The sequence below is a fragment of the Mus caroli genome, unplaced genomic scaffold, assembly GCF_978045245.1.
Source record: "Mus caroli unplaced genomic scaffold, Mus_caroli_1 scaffold_2, whole genome shotgun sequence".
Lineage (NCBI taxonomy): Eukaryota > Metazoa > Chordata > Mammalia > Rodentia > Muridae > Mus > Mus caroli.
Window position 1 is genome coordinate 171,141,942 of NW_028227257.1, and position 6,000 is coordinate 171,147,941.

General features: G+C 41.9%; 1 non-coding gene across 1 annotated transcript; it reads left to right on the top strand.

Annotated features, from left to right (window-relative positions):
- The first annotated feature begins 2,650 nt into the window (after positions 1-2,650).
- Positions 2,651-2,784, top strand: LOC147005983 (U4 spliceosomal RNA). Its single transcript, XR_015046582.1, has one exon. It is a non-coding gene; the product is annotated as a U4 spliceosomal RNA (small nuclear RNA).
- Positions 2,785-6,000: the final 3,216 nt, after the last annotated feature.

Sequence of the window (6,000 nt, forward strand, 5' to 3'; positions counted from 1 at the left end):
GATGTATTCATTGAGATGAGGCTCCAAAGCATTTTGACTGGTTACGGTTTTCAGTAATGGTCTCTGAATACCACAAAGAGAAGTTTTCTTGTGAGGGGTGAGGACTATACTTATCTGTGGCTATGAGGACATTTAGGAAGTACTTAGGGATTATGTTGTTTTGGTAAAGTGGTGGCTGTAAGTTCTCCAAGATCCATGACTTTACTAGCATTTGGGTAGTTGGCTAGGTTCTCAGTTACCAGACACATTTCCCCTTTTGTTGAATGGTCTTTAAGTCCAATTAGAGAGCTGTTTGCTGCTGTCAAGGTATACATGGCACTACTGCCCCTTTAGGGTTATTATCCCATGCTGGGGATGGTAGTGGTTCATATGTCATGGCTGCATGGGACTGTTGGTTGTTCCCCTCCTTTGGAAACTCATATGGCATTTTCTGGCCCCATGAAAGTAGTCCTCAGGTCAGTTCCATCTCAGGGGCTTCTTGGCTCTTCATCTGAAGTGCACTGCATCTTCAGCAGCAAGGATTTACCTTCCACTCCTGGGGCCAACCAACAGCAATAACTGTAATGTTTTGGGAGTTGATAACTTTGACCACCAACTCAAAAGAGGCTCCAAATGCCTGGTGTTGGTTTTTGTGTTGCATGGTCTTTGGCTCTGGGAGGCAGCATTCTCAGACTAGATGAGAGAAGTTCATTGAGACTAAATATGTATATTTATAGACAGGCTTATGTGTATTATAGTAGTTTTAGTTAGATAGTTAATAGAATGATTCCTTTTGACTTTTCTAGATACCCTCTGTGATGGTTTATATATGCTCAGCCCAGAGAGTGGCACTATTAGGAGGTGTGGTCTTGTTGGAGTAGGTGTGCCATTGTGGCCATGGGCTTTAAGACCCTAATCCTAGCTGCATGGAAGCCAGTATTCTGTTAGCAGCCTTCAGATGAAGATGTAGAACTCTCAGCTCCTCCTGCACCATGCCTGCCTGGATACTGCCAAGTTCCCACCTTTCCTTCCCTTCCCTTCCCTTCCCCTTCCCCTTCCCCTTCTTCCCCTTCCCCTTCCCCTTCCCCTTCCCCTTCTTCCCCTTCCCCTTCCCCTTCCCCTTCCCCTTCCCCCTTCCCCTTCCCCTTCCCCTTCCCCCTCCCCCTTCCCCTCCCCCTTCCCCTTCCCCTTCCCCCTTCCCTTCCCCCTTCCCTTTCCCCTTCCCCTCCCTTCCCTAATTAGAGCCCCACTCTTCCCCATTGGATCATTTGAAGTCTACGAGTTCTCCTCTATCTCCCTTGCTTCCCTACACTGGCTATGGTCCCTTTTAATTTTCATGATTTCTGCAGTTACTCTAGGAAATTTACTCACATTCAAAGATTTGGAGTTAGGAGCCTCTGATGAGGGAAAACATGTTATGCCAGTTTTTATCCAAGTGTTACCCAATGCAAATTTCGTGAGTTCATTTATTGCATAGTTTATGCGCACCACATCCGCTGAAGGCCATTTAAGTGTCCTTCTCCCCCTATTTGTGTGATATTGTGAATAGAGTAGCAATAAACACTGCAGAGCAAGGATCTTCTCCTTGGCACATATGCCAAGGAGAGGTATAGCAGGGTCAAATGGTAGATTTGTTATTACATGTTCGAGAATTCTCTACACTGATTTCTATAGCGACTGAAGCAGTCTGTAACCCACCAAAAGTGAATGAGGGTTCCCTTTTTCTTATGTACTCTCTAGCATTTACTGTCTGTTCATCTTTCCCATTCTGGTAAGATGAGATTTCAATGTTGTTTTGATTTGCATTTCCATAATTGATAGGGTTGATGAACGTTTTTTGAGACATTACTTATTACTGCCTTTGCTTCTTTTGAGAGTTCTCTGTTCAGGTACCTGGCTCATTTTTAAAAAATGAGTCTTTTGTTTGTTTTTTTTACTTCTTTATATATTCTATATATTAATCTGGTAGATGTATACCTTTCATCCCATGGATTTCTTCACCTTGTTGGTTTTCTTAAGCTGTGTAGAAACTTTTTAGTTTTATGAAATCTGACTGGTCAACTATTGGCCTCAATTCTTGAGTAAATTGAGTTTTATTTAGAAGGCCCTTTGGGACACCTAGATCATCTATATCATATGGAGCACTGTATATGCTTTCTTCTAGAAAATTTAAGTATTTCAGGTTTTCAGTTTAGGTCATTGATCCACTTGGAATTACTTTTTGAGTCTAATTTTGTTCTTCTGCCTTGTGGATTGCCTTTATTTTTTCTGCCTTTGGTTTTTCTTAGCGGCATTTATTGAAGGTGCTTTCTTTTCTCCAGTTTATATTTTTGGTATTTTTGACAAATATTATATAGCTGAAGTTATGTGTGCTTATGTTTGGGTTCCTCCCCCCCCATTGGTCTACATGTTTATTTTTCTGCCAGTGTCATATTTTTTTTATTACAATAGAACCTATAACCAAGCCAGATATCCATCCACAACTCAGGCTTGGACCAGTAGACACAGGCTATACACCACATCACTCTCCTCATCCTCTTGATTTTGTTCCTTTTACCAACCCACCACACATCTTTTCTTCTGCACTAACCTGCTCTATTCATATCAGAAAAAAAAGTCTGCACACCCAGATCTCATCACAAAAATACAAATAATATGAAAGGTCAAGCCAAGCTTGGCACAGTGGCAGTATCGTAGCCAATGAAGTTTATCAGAAGAGCGATTATTACTAATGGGAAGTTTGACCCAATATCTTCTCTCCAAAACCCACCCATTCTATAGAAATTCTTGCCAATGAGAATTCCATATATGAACCCCAGGGTACAGAATCCAAAAGAACAATCATAAAGTTCATCAAAAAATTCAAGATTTAAACAAAACACAAAGAAATCAGGGAGAAAGAACTCAAGGAGAGCAAACTCCTTAGTGATGCCCAAGAAATGCAAACATAAGGCTAATGGAAGAGAAGAAGAGAAGCCAGGATTGGAGAATGGAATTCAATAAGGAGATAGAAACACTGCAGAGGACCCAAGTGGAAGGAAACAGAACTGAAAAACCAACACCCTAATTGAAAAACTCCAAGGAAAGCCTTGCAAACCAAACAAATCAAGGAGCAGAGAGTCTATCAGGACTCAAAGATAGAGGTTCAACCAAGTAAGCCAGAAATATGACAAACAAACAGAACAGAACAAAACATCAGGAGAGGGACATGCAGGAAGTGGAGGACACCATGAAAAAAAGCCAAATCCCCAAACTGTATGCATAGAGGAGGAAGAAGAAAAGTAATTCTGAGTCAATGGCATAGAACAAATCTTCTATGCTGATGAAGGAAAAAAAAAATACGAGTGCTCTTTCTGCAGGTACCACTGCCTGCCAGAAGAGGGCACCAGATCCTTCTATAGATGCTCTCAAGCCACCATGTGGTTGCTGGGACTCAGGACCTCTGGAAGAGCATCCAGTGCTCTTGACCACTGAACCATCTCACCAGCCCCTACACAAACTTTTAATTCTGGGTATATTTTAATGTAGATAACCTTATTGTAAAAAATGATGCATTACTGTGGCTACATAAAAATGGCACAGAGTAAACGCCGAGAGATCGTGTATTGATTCATTTTCTCCAAGATCTTCCTAAGTTAATGGCCAGCCTTTAAGAGATTAGATGTATGTTTTAGTGTGACCTTTTTTTTTTCCAGTTGTTTTTATGCATTTAATTTTAAAGGGAAGGATGAAAGTAATCACTGCGCTGGCATGTGAGAGGAGATGTGTTTAAGGGTGGGCTAGAAGGTGGCTGTTCAGCAGCTTCAGCAAAGGTGAAGGCAGGTGTGACTGATGCTTCACCCTTCTGGGTTCTGTCGGCACTGCATCTTCTGGGTGCTGCAGCATATCTAGAAAAGAGGGTCCTAGTAAGCTTTCTTAGAGGAGACAAGGAAGAGGCTCGACTGACTTCATCTCTATTGGCAGCTGCAGACATTGCTCTGTGTGTGCGTGTGTGTGTGTGTGTGTGTACTGTGTGTGTATAGGTATGTGTGTGTGTGCACCTGTGCTTTGAGCTTGTACCTTCGTGTATCTTATGGGGAAAGGTGCCTTTTTCAACCTTATCTACTCTGAAATTTCCATTGTTGCTAGTTTCCCACATTTCTGATGGTTTCCCCTTTGTCTGTCTGTCTGTCTGAGAGTACATGAAATGTCTTTTATCTTATAGGGTCACATAGGTTAGTGTATAACATACTTTCAGACTATCCTTTCTAAGCATGCTCTTCTGTCTTCCCCACCCATTCCTTTCATTTCCTTGACAATTTTGTTTTTACCCTTACATCATTGGCACAGTCACATTATGTGTCTATAATGCCTAGATGAGAGAAAACATCTTTGTCTTTCTGAGACTAACAACTTACTATGGTTATCTCCAGTTGCATCTGGTTTCCTTCATAACTTTGTTCTCTCATTCATGTCTGAAGGAATTCCACATACAATATAAACCATGTTTTCTTAATCCTTCTGTTGATAGACATTTAAATTGGTTTCAAGACTTGGCTGTCGTGGAGAATGTTATCTTAACTATTTCCCATTTCTCTCACTTGAGAATAATGCCTGCCAGTTCAGAAGAGTGCACCTCTCCAGGCTCCGTGTTTTACTTTGTTAGTCCATGATTCAATGACCCCTCCCCATGGCCATGAATAATTACCAGTTTATGTTTCAGTCGTACAAGGTTGTGTTGACCGCATTTTCACTGAAATGTGACTTTTTGTTGATGTTGGTATTGACAAGGGTCATGAGGAAAGTGATGATTTGTTCATGGAATCATCATGGACACAATATTAACCACTACTATGACAACTAAAATTTATGCCTGACCAGTTTTCATGTGACTGACCTCCGTTTGAAGTACACGGGATACTGCCCCTCTGCTACAAAGAAATGGACACTGAATGGTTAAACAACATTGTGAAACAGAGAAAGACACATCTACAATAATAACATCTGTACAGGTGAAAGCCTTGTTCCTGTGTCATTATGGGAGAAGCTTTTATCTGTGTAAAGGCGGACAAGGTCTGCAAATGACCCAGGAGGAGGCAATTTCTGTAAAAGTCTTTCCAGGTCTCATTACATGTCTCTGGACTCTAACAGGATATCTGGATTTACCACCTTATTTATAGGAATGGTGCATTATTCCCATTTGTATTATTGTCTCCAATTGGACAGAAACAGAAGGGCACCTCTTTAGTTTATTAGTTGAAGTCTTAGCCGCAAGGAGAACTGTAAAGGGACCCACAGGACCCAGACACTGATGCTTGGACTCCGGAGCGGGATGGGCTACACTTAGATCCCCATTTTAGCACATACTAATTGTGTGTCTTGGGGTAATTGCTTAAGCTTTAGTGCCTTTATTTTATCACATGTAGAACAGAGATGGTAATAACAGCTAACTCACACATATGCCATCCCACTATGCAGTTTGCAACACACTTAACAAGTGTGATCTGTCACTACTGCACAATTCCACAACTGACTTGTCAATCCTCAAGGAAACTCCAAGTATATTAGTAGACCTCACTCCACCTCTTCCTCTCTTCCTTCCCTCTCTATCTTCCTCTTTCCTTCCTTCCTTCCTTCCTTCCTTCCTTCCTTGCTTCCTTCCTTCCTTCTTCCCTCCCTCCCTCCTTCCTTCCTTCCTTCCTTCCTTCCTTCCTTCCTTCCTTCCTTCCTTCCTTCCTTCCTTCCTTCCTTCCTTTTTCTCTCCTCCCCTCTCTTATTTCCTTGCTTCCTTCTTTTCTTTTCCTCCCTTCTGTCTCTCCCTCCCTCCTCTCCTTCCAGTATAGAACCTCACTCTGTAGCTCGGCTGTTTTTGACTTTAGCATGCATGGTGATTTGATGAAAAAAGTCCTCTAGAGACTCGGCTCTTTGAACAATTTAACACAGTAGCAGTACTGTTTGGGAAGAATATGGGGCCGTTAGAAGGTGGAGCCATGGGAGGAGGTGTGTCACTGAGCAGGCTTTGAGAGAATACAGCCTCATCAC